Consider the following 21,342-nt stretch of genomic DNA (forward strand, 5'->3'; position numbering starts at 1 on the left):
TGTTGAAAAGTAATGGGGACAGTGGGCAGCCTTGTCTGGTTCCAGTTCAAAGTGGCAATGCTTTCAGGTTTTCCCCATTCAGTATGATGTTGGCTGTGGGTTTGTCATATATGGCTTGTATCATTTTTAGATAGGCCCCGTCTATGCCTATTTTGTTAAGTGTTCTTATCATAAAAGGGTGTTGAATTTTGTCAAATGCTTTTTCTGCATCTATTGAGAGGATCATATGATCTTTATTTTTGCTTCTATTTATGTGGTGAATTACATTTATAGATTTGCGTATGTTAAACCATCCCTGCATCTCTGGAATGAAGCCCACTTGGTCGTGATGGATTATTTTTTTGATAAGCACTTGGATTCGATTTGCTAGGATTTTATTGAGAATTTTTGCATCTATATTCATAAGAGATATTGGTCTGTAGTTTTCTTTTTTTGTTGCATCCTTTCCAGGTTTTGGTATTAAAATTATGTTGGCTTGGTAAAATGTGTTGGGGAGAATTCCATCCTTCTTGATATTGGAGAATAGTTTATGTAGGATGGGCACCAGTTCTTCTTTGTAGGTATGGTAAAATTCAGGTGTGAACCCATCTGGTCCAGGGCTTTTCTTTTTGGGAAGGTTTTTTATTGCTGTTTCGATTTCAGATCTAGATATTGGTCTATTGAGGAATTTTATTTCTTCCTGGTTGAGCCTGGGAAGGCTGGGTGTTTCTAAAAATTTGTCCATTTCCTCTTCATTTTCCAATTTGTGTGCATAAAGATTTTTGTAGAATTCATAGATGATATCATGTATCTCTGTGGCATCGGTCGTGATTTCTCCTTTCATGTTCCTGATGGAGGTTATTAGAGTTTTTTCTTTTCTGCTCTTGGTTACTCTAGCCAGAGGTGTGTCAATTTTGTTTATTTTTTCAAAGAACCAACTTTTTGTTTTATTAATCTCCCTTATGGTTTGTTTGTTGTCCTTTTCATTTAGTTCTGATTTGATCTTAATAATTTCTCTCCTTCTGCTGGGTTTGGGGTCGGTCTGTTCTTCCTTCTCCAGCTCTTTGAGTGTATTCATTAGATTGTCTATTTGTAAGTTTTCTGTCTTTTTGATATAGGCATTTATGGAAATAAATTTTCCTCTCAGGACTGCTTTAGCTGTGTCCCACAGATTTTGATAAGTTGTGTCTCCTTTGTCGTTTAATTCAAAGAGTCTTTTGATTTCCATCTTGATTTCTTCATTTATAAAATAATCGTTCAGGAGAAGGTTGTTTAGCTTCCATGACTTTGAGTAGGAATGAGAATTTCTGTTAGGGTTCATTATTACTTTTATTCTGCTGTGATCTGAGAAGATGCATGGTATAATTTCTATTTTAAAAAAATTTTTAAGACATGCTTTATGTCCTAGGATATGGTCAATCTTGGAGAATGTCCCATGAGCTGATGAGAAGAAAGTATATTCAGTGGATTTTGGGTAGAATGTCCTGTAGATGTCAGTCAGGCCCATTTGTTCTAGCATTCTATTTAAGTCCATTATTTCTTTGTTTATTTTTTGTTTGGAGGATCTGTCCTGTACTGTCAGCAGCATGTTAAAGTCTCCGACTATTAAAGTGTTGTTATCTATCATTTTGTTCAGAACAAGTAGGGTTTGCTTTATGAATCTGGGTGCACCTAAGTTGGGTGTATATATATTAAGTATAGTTATGTCTTCTTGTTGAATTGTACCCTTCACCAGTATATAGTAACCATCTTTGTCTTTCATTACTTTTGTTGATTTAAAAACTAAGTTATCGGAGATTAAAACCGCCACGCCAGCTTTCTTTTGGCTTCCATTTGCTTGAAATATCAATTTCCACCCTTTTATTTTCAGTCTAAATGCATCCTTGCAGGTTAGATGAGTTTCCTGAAGACAGCAGATACTTGGCTTGTATTTTTTTAAACATTGGGCCAGTCTATGTCTCTTCAGTGGGGAATTCAATCCATTCACATTTAATGAGAGAACTGATAAGTGAGACTGATTTCTGTTCCTCATGTTGGGTTGAATTTCATTATTCTGTTTTCTCACTGGAGCCATTGTGATAACTGGGTTTTTATCTTCTCTTGAGTAGTGTTATATTCGTGGGTCTTTCTTATGCTGGTCCATGCGTAACTCTGTTTTGAGTACTTCTTGGAGAGCTGGTCTTGTCTTGGTGAATTCTCTGAATTTTTGTTTATCTGAGAATGTCTTAATTTCACCTTCATATATAAAGCTGAGCTTAGCTGGGTATAAGATTCTAGGCTGGGCATTATTCTGTTTCAGAAGAGTGAGAATGGGGCCCCAGTCTCTTCTTGCTTGTAAGGTTTCAGTTGAGAAATCTGGCCTGATTCAGATGGATTTTCCTTTGTATGTTACTTGTTTCTTTCTTCTTACAGCTTGAAGAAGGCCCTCTTTAGTGGATATTTTGGTCAGTCTGATAACCGCATGATGTGGTGTCTTCCTATTTGGTATGAATTTCCCAGGGGTTCTTTGAGCATCTTGGACCTGTATATCTAGAGTTTTGGCAAGGCCTGGGAAATTTTCCTCAATTATATCTTCAAATAGCTTATCCAACCCTTGCTTATTGTCTTCTTCACCCTCAGGAATGCCGATAACTCTCATGTTAGGCTTCTTCACATAATCCCACATTTCTTGTAGACTCTGGTCTTTTCTCTTATTTCTTTGCTCCATCTCTGTGACTGACTTATTTAATTGAAAGTGTTACCTTCGATCTCTGAGATTCTTTCTTCTGTTTGATCTACCCTGCTCTTGAGACTTTCCATTGTGTTTTGTAGCTCCCTGAATAAATTCTTCATTTCCAGGAGTTCAGTTTGATTTTTCTTCAACATTTCGATTTCTTTAGTGAATTTTTCTTTCAAGTCCTGGATCTTTTTTGTGGTTTCTTTGTGTTGGTTATCCATTTTTTCTTGCATAATATTGAGCTTATTTATGATCCATGTTTGAAATTCTTCCTGTGACATGTTGCTATTTCGAGTCTGGTTTGTGTCAATTGGTAGAGAACTAGTAATCCTCTTTGAGGGCAAGGTTTCAGCTTAATTCTTTATACTCCCAGAGTTCTTTCGCTGAGCCCTTCCCATCTGGATCAATCCTTAGGTCCCTTCTTTCTGCTTTAGCCTGAATATAGGCATGCCGTGCGCGCTGATCTTGGGCTGTGCAGCAGCCCAGGTAAGCTGCCTCCTCTGTCGCTAGGGGGAGCCCTTCATGTGTTGTTCAGGATTTTGCTACCTCATCTGAGGGGCTGCTCCTGTTGGGTCCAGCCCCAGAGAATTAATTTGACCCATAACCGGTTTGAGAGTCCCGTCACTGGGCTGTTCTAATTGCAGATGGAAAGCGACTTTTTCCTTCCCTCTTCCTCTCCCGAGGTGGTTTCTTCCTCTCTCTGCGCGAAAGACAGTGGCTAGGGGGAGGGGGGTGCCCGCCTTTGCCCAGCGCCCCGGCTGCTGCAGCTCCCGGGGCGATGGTCCGCCCGCCCCAATGTCTGCAAGGTCCACGCTCCACTCCCTCGAGACTGGGAAAGCCCTCAGTGTTCACGCAAAGGCGGAGCTCCTAGTGGGGGGCCGCGGACCAGGGGATGCAGCCACCGGGTTCCCAGTCCCTCCGCAGCGGCTAGGCTGTGGACCCTGACAATGGCGGCTGCCCACGCGCCGGTCGCTGGTGCTGGGGGCTAATGTTCAGGGTCCGGCAGGGACCGGAGGAGCCGGGATTGTGGGAGCCCAGCCACCGGCGTAAAGGAGACAGTTTGGCGTCCCCCAGGTGTCTTTCACTGCAGCCCAGCGCAAACCCTCTCCTGCCAGTTGCAGTCTGCCCACAGAGCTCCGGGGTCCGAAATGCCCCCCACTATTGTCTCCTCTCCACAGAGCCCCGCATCTCCCGCGGTGATTCTGCACCCGCTTCAGACAGATCCCTAATTGAGTGGGTGTGGGGGTCAGTGGGGAAATAGGCCGCTTTCCTGTGGGGCTGAACCCCCCTCACTCGCTGGTGAGGTGGGTACAGCCGTCCCACACTCCCCTCTCTATTGTCCGTCCCGCACTCTCCAGATTGTCATGATCTGATTTCCCATTCACCTCAGTCTTTTCTTGCTCTCTGTGTCCCACACTGATTCTCTGTGGATTCACACCACTGTTCTTGTGGGGGAATGATTCTCTAGCCTTGTGGCAGACTGAGATCCATGCCTTCCTCTCCAGGAGCACGAATCCAGGAGGTCACCACCACTCCGCCATCTTAATCCATGACCTATCTTTAAATCTACATTTTGAGTTACTTTTCTTTTATTAATGTCACATTTTGGTCAAAGTTCTTTTTTTTTTCTTTTTGCTTATGGATATTCAATTGTCCCAGCACCATTTGTTGTGTTGGATAGACTATTCTTCCTCCATTGAATTGTTTTTCACCTTGGTAGAAAAATCAGTTGGCCATACTAGTGTGGGTCAATTTCTGGGTTCTCTGTTATGTTCTCTTGATCTATGTGTCTCTTTGCCAATTTCGCACAGTCTTGATGACTGAAGCTATATAATAAGTGTTAAAATAATATAAAGTGGTTCCTCACAGTTCATTCTTCTTTTTCAAAATTGAGTTTTTATACTTTCTTTGTCCATATGAATTTTAGAATGAGTCTTGTCCTGTATTTTTACTTTCAGTTTCCATGTGTTCATTGCTAGTATGTAGAAATACAGTTAATTTTTACATTTTGATCTTACATCTTACAACCTTTCTGAACTCACTTATTAGTTCTAGACAGTTTAAAAAATACACTTCTTGGGATTTTCTACATAGAAAATCATGCCATCTTCAAATAGGGATAGTTTTATTTTTTTCTTTCTGATCTGTTTGTTTTTTATTTCCTTTTCTTGCCTTATTGCACCAGCTGTATCTTTGAGCACAATATTGAAAAAGAGTGGTGAGAGTGGATATCCTTGCCTTGTTATTGATCTTGGGGAGAAAACATTCAGTCTTTCACCATTAAGTCTGATTTTAGCTGTGGGTTTTTTAATAAATATTATTAAATCAAATTGAGCATGTTCTTTATTCCTAGTTTTTTGAGAATTTTTTATCATGAATGGGTGTTGAATTTAATTAAAAACTTTTGCTGCAGCAATTGACTGGTCATATGATTTGTCTTTTTTTACCTGTTAGTGTATGATAGGTAGATTATATTGATTGATTTTTGAATATTGAACCAGCCTTTTATACCTGTAATAAATGCCACTTGGTCACACTCAAGATTCCCTAGGTATGTTGCTGAATTCTGCTTGCTAATATTCTGTTAAGGATTTTGCCTCTGTAGTCATAAAGTTTATTTGTTTGTAGTTTTTTTTTTTAATTCTTTTTCTGTTTTTGATATCAGGATAGTACTGATGGTATCCATTAGCAGAATTGAGAGGTGTTTTCTTCTATTGTGTCCCATCCAAGTACTAACCAGGCCTGACCCCCTAGCCTCCGAGATCAGGCGCGTTCAGGGTGGTATGGCCTAGACTGTTTTCTGAAAGAGATTGTGGAGAGTTGATATTAATTCTTTAAAAGTTTGGAAGAATTCTTCTCTGAAACCATCTGGGTCTGGAGATTTTTTTTCAGGAGTTTTAAGTTTGTGAATTCAATTTCTTGAATACTTATAGGGCTTTTCAGGTCATCTGCTTCATACTGGGTAAGTTGTGCTAATTTGTGCTTTTTGAGGATTTGGTCTTTTTTGTCTAAGTTGTCAAATTCCTGTATTTAGAGTTCTTGGTATTCTCTTATTATCGTTTTCATGTCTACAGGATCTATTGTGGTATCCCTGTTTCTTTCCTGATATTTGATGATTTGTGTCTTCTTTTATTTTGTTTCTCAGTCTTGCTGGAGGTTTGTCAATGTTACTGACCTTTTCAAAGGACCAGGATTTTGTTTCATTGATTTTTTTCTATATTTCTGTTTCCAGTTTTATTGATTTCTTTTCTTAGATTTACTTTACTATTCTTGTTCTTTGTTATTGAGGTGGAAGCTTACTTAGATTATTTATTTGAAACTTTTCCTCTTTTTTATTCAATTTTTTTTCAAGACAGAGTCTCTTTCTTTCTTTCTTCCTTTCCTTTCCTTTCCTTTCCTTTCCTTTCCTTTCCTTTCCTTTCCTTTCCTTTCCTTTCCTTTCCTTTCCTTTCCTTTCCTTTCCTTTCCTTTCCTTTCCTTTCCTTTCCTTTCCTTTCCTTTCCTTTCCTTTCCTTTCCTTTCCTTTCCTTTCCTTTCCTTTCCTTTCCTTTCCTTTCCTTTCCTTTTTCCTTTCCTTTCCTTTCCTTTCCTTTCCTTTGTTCTTCTTTTATCATCCCATTTCTGCTGAATGGTCTCACTGTTTCACCCACGCTGGAGTGCAGTGTGGCGCATTTATAGCTTACTGCAGCCTTGAAACTCCCAGTCTTGAGGGATTCTCTTGCTTGAGGGACCCTCTAGCCTCCCAAGTGGCTAGAACTACAGGTATGTGCCACCATGCCCGGCTAGTTTTTGTTGTTGTTGAGATAGGGTTTGACTGTGTTGCACAGGCTGGTCTTGAACTCCTGGCCTTAAGAGATCCTCCCACCTTGGCCTCCCAAAGTGCTTCTTTTCTAATGGATGCAGTTGGTGGTATAAATTTTCCCCTCTACATTGCTTTAGCTGTACCTCACAAATTTTGATATGTCATATTTCATTTTCAGTTTAGTATATTTAAAATATTTTCCTCAATACTTCCTTTTTGACCCTTGAATGATTTTGGAAGTTCATTGTGTAGTTTCCAAGTGTTTGGAGATTTTTCCTCTTCTCTTTGTTATTGATGTTTATAGTCTTATTCTGTTGTCAGATAATACACTACATATGGTTTCACTTCTTTTAAATTTGTTGAATAAGTTTAATAAAACATACTTTCAAAATCCATGCCTGATTTTTCATTTTGCCTTCTTAGTTCCTTGCTTTTCTGCTACTTTCTAGGACAAGCCCTTATAAACCTTTGGTTTAAAGAATTATCTATTTTACCTCTCAGAGGTGCTGCTACTGATATTCTGTATAAGTGTATGTATTTATGTGAATTATATATTCCCCTTTCATTTCAAAATATAAGAATTTCCATGTAACTAAATATACATCTGTCTAATAAATTTATGTGGTATTCCACTGTAGTAATACACCATAATTTATTGTTATTTTTGTCATGGAGTTTGTTGCTAGTTACTGTGAAGTAACAGACAGTAGCACAAATAAACATGGGGAAGTTTTCAAACACAGCAGTAGTTCCTAGTCTGTAGTTCCATCTCTTTTTAGAGAGTGTAAAAGAACAGCTATTTGGGACATTGCTCTAGCATGCTGGAGCTCACTGGACCTCCCACTTTTAGACACGTTGTCAAAGTGTGTAAGGAACTGCTTCCTCTCTACTACCTCTTAACTTGAAGCTGCTATTAGGGCTAAACCCTAGGTACATGTACCATTTTGTCTTAGACAGACATTTGGCATTTTAGAGGACACCTAGATTTAATGTCCCACTTTACATAGCCTTTGCCCCCATAGGAATTCTCCACGTGGGAATCAGATAGAAGTGATTTACTTCCTGTATGCATGTAATATGTGCATGGTCAGTAATCCTTAGCGGAGTACTATATATGTGGGATTAGGCTCTTCATTATGTTTTCTATGCTGATCAAAGAATACAGCTACCTAGAGTGGAGAATGTTTAATTGGATTTTTATGTCTATTCTAAATTTAGTGGGAAAAGCTTTCAGATCGCCAATAGGTAGCAGTTATTGCCATTTACTGAGAAGGGCATAAATGGAGGAGAAACATATTTGGAGTACAGTTAAGACTTCAGGCATAGACATGTCTGTAAGGCATCCAAGAGGAGTTGTCAAGTATGTGTTTGTTATAGGAGGCTGGACTCGGAGGAGAGATCTCAATTAGAGAAGTAAATATGGGTGTTGACTGCAGGTACAGTACCCTAAAAGGCCCTACTCTTCCAGACTTCCATTACCTCTTTGACTTCGCCACTGCTCTCCACCATGCCAGCTTCACTCCAGCCATATTAGCTTCACTTTCCAAACAAGTCAGGCATACTCACTCCCACCTTAGAGCTATTTATTTTCTGTTCCCTCTTAACTTGCCACAGTCTAGTATAACCTTTTCAGTCTTGCCTTTCATGGCCACTCTAGTTAAACTGCACCCCACCCTACCCTGACATTCTCCAGGCCCCTGCCCTGCTTTTTTCTCTCTACTGCTTAGTTTCATCTTTACTAGAACTTGTATGGCTAAAGTATGGTAGATAAAACAAAGAGGAGCAATGATAGGAGATAAAGCTGGAGAGGATAGGCAGAGGCCTGGTCCTCCAGGGCCATCCTAAGAAATTTGGTGTTCATCTTCAGAGCAGTAGCAGATGAAAGTTTTTAAATAGGAGAAGACCTGACCACATTTGCATAGAGAAGCAATAGAAGGGCAAGAGTGGTTATGGGTAGATCAAGTGAGAGATTATAGCAAGACAATAGAAACAAAACCAAAACCAAAAAGCATTTAATGATCCAGGCATTCTGCTAGGCATCGAAGAAACAAGGACAAGGAGAGCATGATTCTATCTCCCACTTAAGGAGTGATTCTAAAAGGTTAGAGAGATGGTTTCTATTTAAATATAATTGCTCTAGAAAAGGAAGGTTATAGTGTTTTGGGAGCGTAAAGAAATACATTTGATTCAGAGGGTTCAGGTTGCTAAGCCTGAATTTAATATTTGAATACCTTTCACAAAATTACTGCTTGAAATAGTTTCATAGTATTTTAAAATTTACAACCTGAAGGGATGTTTATCTTATCCCTATTAGAGATTAGAAAAATTTCTAAGGTGTGTTTTAAGGAATTTTAGTTTTTTGGGATGTTAATAAGTATTGCACAGAAAAAGTAATTGAGTAAGTTTGGACAGCACTAGAATAAACCAACAGATTTCTTTACTGCAGGACTTCTCAGAATTTATGATATGCTTATGTACATTATAAACCTTGTAGAAATGTACATAATGTATAACATTTCCCAGACTCCATTGGCCATGGATCCTGTTATGTTAATGAATAATCAGTGGATATAGGGTAAACTTTAGGAAATGCTAGCTTACATGATTTGCTTAAGATCTTAACAACTAGTTAAAGTTAAGCTACAACTAGAGTACTGTTTCCATGACTTTTTTCTTTTGATTTTTTCTAAGACGTTTCAGTATTATCATATGGAACAGTATTAACTATGAAAATGCCAAGATTTTTGTGGCCACATTTTAATACTTTATTAAATTTGGGGTTAATGAAGTTCTAAATTTGGCATAAATATAACTAATAACTTCATGTAGCTCAATGGGCAAATATTACATAGAGTAAGTTTAATTCTATGTGAAATTTATGATCTAGGAATGTGTAATGAAATAAAACTTTTTTGTCTTTTTATTGCCTCTTTTTCATGGCTTTGAAATATTAAGAATACTTCATTTTAGCTTTATTAGCTTTAGTTCAGTCATTATTTTGGCAGGTAATACTGTTTTAGAACTTGGTGTATGGGGAAAATAATGGCATAATAAAAATGCAACATTATTGGTACTCAGTTATTAAAAAGAGTGTTTGGAAAGTATTTCTAGTAACTACTTTTCATGTATTTCTAGATCAGGGGTTGGTAAACAACAGCCCATGGGCCAAACCCAGGGCTACTTGTTTTTGTATGGCCCATGATCTGAGGTTGCACATTGAAAAAATTATTGAAAAAAATCAACAGAAGATTATTTTGTGATATGTGAAAATTATATGAAATTCAGATTTCAGTGTCCATAAATAAAGTTTTATTGGAGCACCACCACACTCACTTGTTTATATATTGTCTATGGCTACTTTCACTACAACAGCAGTGTTGAGAAGGTGTGACAGAAACCCTATGGCTTGCAAAGCCTAAAATATTTACTATCTGGCTCTTTTCAGAAAGTTGGCAGACTCCTCATCTATATTAATGGGTAATAGAGTTTTGAGGATTATTTTATAAGTGTAAGTGTGTAAAATATAGGGAACTGTGTTTTATGTATAACCAATTCTCTAAAATCTGTGTCTTCTAACAGTTTCCATTTATTTGTCCCTGCCGGTTCTATTCTTCTCTTTTTTCTGATAGAAGATGTATATTTTATTTTAATTTCACTTAATTTCCTTCCTTTTTCCCATTTATCGGTAAACAGTATATGATGTCGTATATTGTGATAGAAAGCACTTGGGTTTGAGAAGTATTTCTTTTTTTTTTTTTTGAGACAGAGTCTCGCTCTGTTGCCTGGGCTAGAGTGAGTGCCGTGGCATCAGCCTAGCTCACAGCAACCTCAAACTACTGGGCTCAAACGATCCTCCTGCCTCAGCCTCCTGAGTAGCTGGGACTACAGGCATGCGCCACCATGCCTGGCTAATTTTTTAATATATTTTTAGTTGTCCAGCTAATTTCTTTCTATTTTTTTAGTAGAGATGGGGTCTCGCTCTTGCTCAGGCTTGTCTCGAACTCCTGAGCTCAAACGATCCGCCCGCCTCAGCCTCCCAGAGTGCTAGGATTACAGGTGTGAGCCACTGCACCTGGCCGAGAAGTATTTCTTTATAGAATAAACATTTTGAATAATTTTATGTTTTCCCCATATACTTTATTCATGGGGAAAACTTTGTTATATTTGTAGTTGACTTTGATAGACTAAGACCTTTTTAAAAATAATTATTTCAGATGATCATATTAACAGAGTAGTATTCTTATTGAATTTAGTTGGTCCAGTGAATTAATAATTAACATACTGGAGTACATATTCATAGAATACCTCACTTGATTGATTTGAATGTTGCTACTAGTTTAATTTTATATAATTTTAAGTATCTGTTAAGTATTCTATTTGATAGTTCTTTTATTGGCTCTTAAGAGGCTTGGTTAAATTTTTGTTTCCAAATATTGAATAATTTTGCAGATGTAATTTACTTCTTTTTGCAAATTTTATGGTTTGTGGGAGATAAAAGTAATAACAAACCAGAACAAAGATAATGGAATTATTTCTGTCTTGTTTCAGCATCTAAAACAAGAAATTTTAAAGAAGTAGCTTTAAATATATAGGTACTTCTAAGGTGCTAAACATGTCCTTTTCAATGTAATTTTTAGTCTTAGTTATAATATAGACATTTATTTTTATCCTGAGTGGTGTGAGAGGGTTGTAGAGAGTGAGGGTACCAAGTGTACTCATTAACGTACTATCTTTATTCTTAAGAAGAAGAAAACTAGCTGAATGTTACTAGGCTTCCATGTCTTTCAATTTAGCATGTCATTCCTCTTACAGATTTTTTAATAATAAATCCTTGTAAGCACAAATGAAACTAGGATCACATTCTTCAGAGCCTAGAAACATTGTACACAATTTCTATGATTAAAGAATTTCTGGATATTCATAAATTGTGGTCTTATTCATTTGTTAGCGTAGATACAAATATAAGTTGAGTAAAATATACTATAAAAGATGATTGGCTAGTGGATTTAAAAACTGAAAGGAGGCCAGGCATGGTGGCTCAACCCTGTAATCCCCGCACTTTGGGAGGCCAAGGTACGAGAATTGCTTGAGGCTGGGAGTTCAAGACCAGCTTGGGCAACACAGCAAGACCCCGTCTCTGCAAAAAATAAAAAAATAATGAATGAAAACTCAAAGGAACTGGTGAAATTAGTGTATTATCACATAGAAAAAAATTTTCCTATCAAACTGTTAAAACCAAGATGGACACATTGTGACTAATATCAGTTGAACTTTTTTTTTTTGAGACAGAGTTTCATTTTATTGCCCAGGCTAGAGTGAGTGCTGTGGCGTCAGCCTAGCTCACAGCAACCTCAAACTCCTGGGCTTAAGCGATCCTACTGCCTCAGCCTCCCGAGTAGCTGGGACTACAGGCATGCGCCACCGTGCCCGGCTAATTTTTTTCTATATATATTTTTAGTTGTCCAGATAATTTTTATTTCTATTTTTAGTAGAGACGGGGTCTCGCTCAGGCTGGTCTTGAACTCCTGACCTCGAGCAATCCACCCGCCTCGGCCTCCCAGAGGGCTAGGATTACAGGCGTGAGCCACTGCGCCCGGCCTAATATCAGTTGAACTTTAACCAAAAAGAATTTGTGGTTTTGTTTTTCTTTTCTGTACCAAAATAATGGTTATAGTTCATATTTTTAGCAATTAAAAATATACTGTGACATTTTCTTGTGGAACTATTTGTGTGCTCAATAAGCAGTTTTTTCTGTTTTCAGAAATATTAATAGTTGGTATCATTCAGGTTGGACAGGAATGTCGAGATACCTAGTGAAGAGATTTTAAAAATAAGTAAGCCATGAGATAGTGGCTAAATTTAGGAATATCTTGGAAACTATTAAGCCTAGAATTTTAGTGGATGCAGCTTTGTTAAACTGCCAGCAAAATTGCAATTATTGTTTGAAATTTCTCTGATAGACTCAGTCATTTTTAAAGGACTATTTCAAATGAGTAGTATTGTTATTGGATTTAGTTGGTCCAATTAATAAAAAAAAAAAAGATTTAAAAAAATCAGTGTTTTTTGATACGGTCTAAGCAACACCAGTCACTGTTAGGATAGAAAGAGCTATTATTTGAAAAAAGGAGAGGAGTGAGTTTCCCCTAGCCATACAGGTATGGGAAATGCTGGATCAAGGAAAGTTTAAATATTTTCTTATTGCAGAACTTCTCAAGAGCCTTTACTCTTTAATTTTTGTGTATATTTAATCCTTTTGTATTTTTATAGTACAAAATGACAAAGTTTGAGTATTAATGTAAATATTATACCCCCCCTGCTTTCCAGCTACCCAGTTGTGCCCTTGTCTCCTGCAGTTTCATGTATATCCTTTCAGGATATTCTCTGGCTGTATGTACCTATTTACTTTAAGTATCATTTTGTAACAATGTTCTGAATGTGTTTTTTTTCCTTTGAAATATACCTTAGAGATCATTTTATATTACTATATAAGAAGCTGTGTCATTTTTTATAACTTAATACATTTTAGAAACCTTGCAACCGTACAGGTCTATTTAAACTCCAGCCTATCCTTTTTACTGTAGTTGTTGTAATGGATTACATTTACATAGATTATGAACCCCACTATGTTATATGTATCTTAAAGAAATTAAGAGGAAAAAAACCAGTCTTTTACATTTGTCCACATCTTTACCATTTCTCAGGCTATTCATTTCTTTCTGAACATCCAGGTTTGCATCTGGCTTCATTTTCCTTCAGCCTGAACTTTCTTGTAGTGCAGGTTTGTCTGTTGGCAATGAATTCTCTTAGTTTTCATTAACTGAAAATGCCTTTATTTCACCTTCACTTTTGAAGGATTTTTCACTGGATATGAAGTTCTGAGTTGGTAGCTGTTTTACTTTCAGCACTTGAGAGATATTGTTCCACTGTCTCCTGGCCTCAGTTTTTTCTAAGTGATAAGTCAGCCATCATTTGAATTGTTCCCTGTATCCAATATGTTGTTTTTAGCAGTTCAACTGGAATGTATCTTGTATGGTTTTCTTTATATTAATATTAATCTAGTTCACTGAGCTGCTTGAATAGGTAAATATGTCTGTAACATCTTTTACCAAAAGGTGATTTTTGACCCTTATGTCTTTTAATATTTTTCTGCCCCCTTTTCTCACTCCTCTCCTTCTGTTAGACCTTTTAATACTCTCTCACAGGTCCCTAAGGCTTGGTTCATTATTTTCAATCTTTTTTTCTCTCTCTTCTTTAGATTGTATAATTTCTGTTGATTAATGTTGATTTGTCTATCATCTCCTTTCTACTGTTATGTCTGTATAGTAAATTTTAAATTTGAATATCATATTCTAGAATTTCTAGTTTGTTCCGTTTGGTTTTTTTTTTATAGTTACTGTTTTTTGCTGAGATTGTTCATTCATTTATTCATTAAAAGCATTTTCATTTATCTCTTTGAGCATAGTATAACCATGTCTGTTAAATCTAACATATGGGTCATTTCAGGGTTAGTTTCTGTTGATTGTCTTTTCTTTTGAGAATGGATCATTTTTTCCCATTTCTTCATATGTTGAGTAATCTTGGATTGTATTCTGGATATTGTAAATTATATGTTGTAGAAACTAGATTCTATTATGTCCCTTGGAAGTGTAATAATTTTTTTTTAAAGGAGGCAGTTAATTGGCTGGAGTCTACCAACAAAATTGTTTTCTGCCCTGGATGGCAGCTCAAATTTCAGTCTCTTAGCTGGGTTGCTGTGAGTCTGTCCCAGGTGTGTGTGTGGTTCAGGGGTAAGATGGAGATTTGGACAGAGTTTTTTTACACAAATATGGTGTTCCCTCTTTCTAGATCTTTTATTTCTATGATTTCCCCATTGATAATCTAGTGACAGTGGTTGCTCTGAGCCCTCATCTCTGGGTTCTCAAGCCAGTAGGACTTTGTGTTCTCTAATGGCATTTTAGCTGCCCCATGTGGAACAGACTGGGGCCTGCCTTCAAATTCATGCTTTTGAAAAGACAAACTCATCCTGTGCTGTTCCCTTTTTCCACATGTTAACTCCCCTCCAGTATTTACCTGTTTTGTTCACTTTTCTGAACCTTCAGATAATTGTTTTTTGTATTTTATTAAGAGTTTAGTGTCTTGCAGAAGAATTGATCCTATCAGAGCTTGTTGGCCATATTGGAAACAGGATTACTGCTTCATTTATTTAAGAACTGTTTAATATCCCACTGTGTGATTGCTCCATAATTTATTTAACCAATCCTGTATTCATGGACGTTAAGTTTTTTTTTAATCTTTTGCTGTAGCAATGTTGTATTATATATCTTTGTACATACATTTTAGCCATGTCTGAGACATTCTTATATTAATAAAGAAAACACACATTTCTGCTCTCATGAAGCTTATGTTCTAGTGGAGGGAGTCAGACAATAAAAAATAAATACGTTAAGTATGTTTTATAGTAGATCAGAAAATGAAAAGTGCTATGGACAAATTGAAAAGTAGAACAGAGTAAGGGATGGGGATTACAATTTGAAATGGAGATGTCTTATTGAGAATACGAGATTTGAGCAAAGATTTTAAGGTGGTGAGACCGTGAGCCATGAGGCTGTCTGGGGCAGAGGCAAGGGATCAGCCATTGCAAAGCCCCGGAGGTGGAGATGTGTCTGGTGAGTTTGAGGAGTGGGAAACGAGGCCAGTGTGATTGGAGAGAGCGAATGGAGTGGCGAGTGGTATAATATGAAGCCAGAGATATGAATGGGAGCCAGATTCATAGAAAGCTTTGTGGGCTATTGTAAGGACTCTGGTTTTTATGCAGAACTATTTTAGATTTTGAGCAAAATAGTGACGTTATCTGACTTTCATTTTGAAAAGTGCCACTTTGCTGACTAGGGGAATAGTTGGGAGATTTTTACAATAACTCAGACTAGAGATGAGGCTGTTTTGAATATTTTGGAGGTGTTTTTGGCCAATAGAGTTGGGTGAAAACTGATACCTCTTTGGCATTTTAATTAGCATTTTTAAAATTATAAATGAGGTTGAGAGTCTTCTCATATAAATAAAGTAATTTATATTTCCTTTTCTGTGAACTGTGAGTTTTATAACCTTTGCTATTTTTCTTTTAATGGTCTTTTTCTTACTGATTGTAGTCAGCATTTTTTAAAGCTCCTCATGTTCTTCCAGTGTATAGCCAAGGGTGAGAACCACTGTTCTAGCCTGTTCTCATCATGCAGCTGCCTCAAGGTCAGATCATACCCCGTGTTAAGAGGCGCTTGGAGCCTAACATCACAAGGTGCATCCACCCCCAGCTGCATCTCACACTCATCCTTTCACTTTCAGCTTGTCCTTCTGTGAGTCCTGATTTGCTTTACTCCCACACAAGCTGAGAACCTTGCCCTTGCTAGTCCTATTTCCTGCCTTGTAGTCATTCACTCTAATGCTGAGAGAAGTATAGTAGGGAGTCCTGGTTAAGAGGGGCTGTAGAGCCAGTCTACCTTCATCTGAAACCTAGCTATTGCAAGGCCAACCTACTTAATCTCTCTGTTCCCCAGTTTCCTTAACTGTAAAATTTAAATAATAATAATAGATATTTATCTCATAGGGCTATTGTGAGGATTAGAAGAGTTAACTGTATACACAGTGCTGGCGTATGTAAACTGCTTACTAAGTGTTAGCTGTAATCTCTCCTTTATTTAACGAATATTTATTGGACTCCTTTTAAGTGCTAGGTATCATTCTAGATACAAGACATTCTAGGACTGCAGTGGATAAAATTCCCCTTTTCCCTGTGTATGAGCAGAAATCAGCTCTTTGCAGACTTCCTAGAACACTACTCCTGCAATAGTATGTGAATTATTTACTCTAAAATTTTCCTTTTATTGAAGAATTATGTGGTCTAATACAAGGTTCTCAAACATGTGCAGGGGAGTCCTGGCCTTCTTAAATTTGAGAAGTAAAAGGACATATTTTGATTATATTGGAATTATACTTTGATAAGATAAGAGTCAAGTGACAACTAAGATTATAAATTTAGCTCTTCATTTACTTGACTTCATCATGAATTCACCAGCTCTGAAATGTTCAGTTTCTGGCCAGAAGTTTTTAGGCATCACTGGGGTGATTTAGCTTCTTGAGAGATCACCATGGTCAAGCTCTTGTCAGTCTTGATCACTCTTCTGCTTTGGAGTTCTCAGAGTCTTACAATCTCAGATCATATTGCAGGTTTCTATCCAAGTCTCACAAGAAGTATCGTCCTCTGCGAAGAAGATTGTGTGGTCTTATTTGCAAACCTTTCTTTTGTTCTCTTTGGTGAATTTTTCAGGAGAATAACAAAAAGAATAATACAGTTTTCTTAATTTTTCTTCCTTTACTCCCGTGTGGGTCTCAAGTTTTCAGAATTCTCTGTGTTGTTTCCTCAAATACTTAAGGAAGCTTATACACACTGGGTTTGGATGACTTACTGGTTTTGTTTAACATCGTGTCTTTTAAAGAACTGTGGAAGGCTTTCGTTAAATCAATAAAGGCATCAAGACATTTTTTACTATATTGAACTTATCAGTTGTCTACATGTCCATTTTTTAGGGGTGGTTGATTCCCTTTTTTTTGTGGATTGGAGCTTAGAGGATAAGTGCTGGTCAGCATTACTGGCTGCTCCATCTGCCATCCTCTGTGAGTAACCTCTGTAGGAGTTTAAATTATTTAACCCAAGAAATCAGGGTCAAGAAGGGGAAAAAAAGCTGTCAGGCACATCACCGCTGCTAATGTATCTACACCTACCAGTCACTGAACACTCACCCATGTGTGACAGTTTCACTAGGGAGAACAACTTATTTGCCTTCACCTTTTTTCTTTCTCTCATGAAGAAAATCTGGCTTCTAGAAATAGATATGGAATTAAAGAATATTCTGGGGAGCTGAGTTGAAGACTAATCACAAACTTGTTGCTTCTCCAACACTGTTATGAATCCATTTTCTGCACCATTATACGTGTTTTTCTTTTTCTTTTTCTTTTTTTTTTGAGACAGAGTCTTGCTTTTTTGCCCGGGCTAGAGTGAGTGCCGTGGCGTCAGCCTAGCTCACAGCAACCTCAAACTCCTGGGCTCAAGCAATCCTCTTGCCTCAGCCTCCTGAGTAGCTGGGACTGCAGGCATACGCCACCATGCCTGGCTAATTTTTTCTATATATTTTTAGTTGGCCAGATAATTTCTTTCTATTTTTAGTAGAGACGGGGTCTCGTTCTTGCTCAGAACTCCTGACCTTGAGCAATCCTCCTGCCTCGGCCTCCCAGAGGACTAGGATTATAGGCGTGAGCGACCGTGCCCAGCCTATACGTGTTTTTCATACAGTCACAAATGTTTCTTGAGCTCCAGAACCATGAGTACCTCTGTCAAGGCCTGAACTCTCACACATCCCCCAGCAAGCCTCCTGCCTCCAATCCTTTACAAATCACAGTCCTTTCTCTAGAAGTCCTGAGATTGGGCCTTGTCAGAAGGTTAGCGGTTTGTGTGGAGTTTGTACATGTGATTGAGTGCTTGTGTGAGAAAAGCCCTGCTGATACTGATCTTCATGAAGGTCAAGTTATCCAGCTTGGTGTGCGCCTCCTGCTGGTACAGAGCTGTCAGCAGACACTCGGAGTTTGGCTGTGCGAGTGTTCAACATGTCCTTGACCAGGGTCTGGATCTCATCTGCTTTCAGAATGTTGTCTGAAGCATGATTTAATAGGAATTTGGTAAGTTCCATGTAGTAAGGGCTAGACATTGGAGTGAAAGTTTTTTGCTTTTGTTCATGATCCTTCATCTTTCCCAACTTTTCTACATCCATCTCCTCTGGAGGGAGCAACCAACATTTCTGTCTTTGTTTCAGGTTAATCGCCAACCACAGAGGCACTTGCACTGGCAAACCAGGGTTGAAAGGACCCAGGTCTCCCCCAGTGACGTAGATCTTATCCAAACCGAAGTTAGGGATAATGGTAACCAGCTCCTTCTTGGCCAGAAGCTCCACCTCGGCCACGTCCGTGGCGGCACAAGCTGCCTGCCCAGGACTCACGGTCTCCTCAGGCCCCTCAGTGTCTGGGAGGAGAAGCCATAGCACCGCTCTACATATCCATTTTAAAGCAAAAATAAAACTCTCTTGTGTTCTGATCTTTCCTAAATCCGAATCAATCCTTTATATTGACTTTCAATAATCTGTATTTCTAATGAAATATAATAAAATAATCCTAATATCATACTTACTATCAGCAAGTGTTTTCTGCCCGTGTTCTCTTCATGTTTTCTCTCTCTTCCTTATCCCTCCTCTCTCAATGAGATCAAATGAGCAACTTAAGCTCTGTAGCTATTCTGTTTTACTTCTGGGTAAGTTTTAGGATCTTAGGCAATAATGTTTGGACTATATATTTAATCATCTCAGGTATTATTATGACTTACTGCTTTTCTCTGTTTGAGTTTCCTGGGAACTTATTATTCATTAATTTCCCAGGCTTTTTCTTGGCTTCAGTTACCAGCACCTTGACCCACTTGCTTTCTTTATTTCCTTATGATTTGTTGACATTCTAACGTTCTGTGGTTAAGATGCACTTCTTTAAAGATAAATGAGTAACTAGACTCCTACACGGTGATTGACTGACAGGTCACGGAACAGTCTATGTAAAATATAACCCCAAACATGTAATATGTCCTTTAAGACGTAAGACAAAGAGAATTTTAAAAACTGTAGTAATGTTACTCATTATTCTGTATTAAATTCTTCTGGGGATTTATTTAGTTGGTTTCTACTGGTTTTTATAATATCTGAACTTATCAGTGTGTCTTCTGTGCACTGAGTGTTATTTTTCTTCATTTTTTAATAGCTAGAGTCTCACAAACCATACTGCCTGGTATTTTGAAGTACATTGGCATTCTTGAATGATGAATGAACCAAGTGTCAGATATCCTCAGGAGGTGTGAAGTGGTGTCCTCCCTGGTATGGTACTGGCACTGATGGGCACCACAGAGCATGTGGAATGAGAGGCTAGAGATCTGCCAGCATAACTGCAGCCCCTTCCTGGACCTCCCACTAAGCAGGCATAATGTGGAGCTGGTGGCATGGTCCCTAGGTTCTGTGAGAGCTCATGGCTAGGGTTATTCTTTATGGGAGTAACAAAAAGCATGAGAGGTGCTGAAGCATCATAGAAACATATGGAATGTCTAAGAAGGCTGAGCCATTAGTTACCAAGGAGGAAGGAAGCCAAACAACTACAATTTCCTGAGCCTACTATGTTCTGGCACAGGATGTAACTTGCCTAAGGTTACACAGCCAGTAAAGGGCTGAATTGGTCCTCCAACCCAGAAGTATGTGTCTTCAAAGCTCATGCTTTTTCTGCTATACTATGCTAACTTATGTAAACATCCACCCTTTGGGAATATTAGGATATCATGACAGACTTATTTCAGAATATCCTCAAAAACTATTTTGTCCACAGAAAAGAATTTGCAGTGTGACTAAAATGGAGTCTCTTACCTATATCGTCAATAGGAATAAACCATCATGATCAGAGGCCAGAACTGTTAGCCTTTCAGAACTCTAAGTGTTCCTTCAGTATCATCTTCTTCCTATGTGTGGTAGTCAGCCCAGATATCAATATCGTATCTATACCAATATTGTCTAACTTACTTGTTGCTCTGCTTTTTCCTCAGGGTACATGGCAAAGATAAAGAGGAGTTGATGATTCTCAGCTTAGTGTGCATCCTGGAGTAAAGGGACACAGTTTACACTGACTCACTGATGTAAAAGCGTACCTTGATTATCTGCAGCAGGACAGGAACAGGAGAGCATAGATAATTGAAATCCACATAGAATTCCCCGGAAGATTTTTGTTTAGGAAAAGGTTTTTTTTTTTTTTTTTTTTTTTTTTGAGTCAGAGTCTCGCTCTGTTGCCCAGGCTAGAGTGCCGTGGCGTCAGCCTAGCTCACAGCAACCTCAAACTCCTGGGTTTAAGCAATCCTCCTGCCCCACCCTCCCGAACTACAGGCATGTGCCACCATGCCCGGCTAATTTTTCTATATATATTTTTAGCTGTCCATATAATTTCTATTTTTAGTAGAGGCAGGGTCTTGCTCTTGCTCAGGCTGGTCTTGAACTCCTGAGCTCAAACAATCCTCCCTCCTTGGCCTCCCAGACTGCTAGGATTACAGGCGTGAGCCACCGCACCCGGCCTGTTTAGGAAAATTTTTTAAATTGATTTAAAGTGACTGAAAATTATAAATTGCTTAACGTTATTCAAAATATTTTTAGTTGAAGTAGGAGAGTTTTCTAAAAGTCTCAAGTATTCTACTGTTTTCTGAAAATAAGTTATATTTCTCCTTTTACTTTCTGTGAAATCACTTTTAAAACCCTGTAGTTTTTTTTTAAACATACATGCCCTTCTAGTGATTGTGAGAATATGAAACAATTATTATCTCTTAAATTCTTTTTGCAAGTGAAAGGATAAAATGTGTTTTATAAAATAACGGATTAAATGTATCTATTCCTTGGCATACATATTTAGATTTTTAATTATAATTTTTATGATGTGTTGGAGCCAACATTTTTCTACAGAAATATAACTCAAGATTTAATATTGGGCAACACTGGGAAAAGGGGATTTAGTATGAAAATATTTGCTTTATGTAAACCTTTTAATGAATGCACCTAATGCATAAAGTGAAGCCAAGCTGTAAAAACAATTAGCTGGGAAAATGCCAAGTAAATTTTTTATATTCCAATGAATATCTCTTAACTACACATTATTGTTACTAAGTTATATGCAGATGTACAACTAGATTCACTTAGATCTGGTTGAAAGAAACAAAATCATAGAAGTATGCAGTAAG

General features: G+C 37.9%; 1 protein-coding gene and 1 pseudogene across 8 annotated transcripts in view; one reads left to right on the plus strand and one right to left on the minus strand.

Moving 5' to 3' along the window:
- The window catches only part of STAU2 (staufen double-stranded RNA binding protein 2), a 295,401-nt gene that overhangs the window by 83,311 nt on the left and 190,748 nt on the right, over nucleotides 1–21,342 (plus strand). The gene's annotated exons all lie outside the window — the stretch shown is intronic.
- LOC123645031 lies at nucleotides 17,953–20,217 on the minus strand (annotated as a pseudogene).

The sequence above is a fragment of the Lemur catta genome, chromosome 9 (genome assembly GCF_020740605.2).
Source record: "Lemur catta isolate mLemCat1 chromosome 9, mLemCat1.pri, whole genome shotgun sequence".
NCBI lineage: Eukaryota > Metazoa > Chordata > Mammalia > Primates > Lemuridae > Lemur > Lemur catta.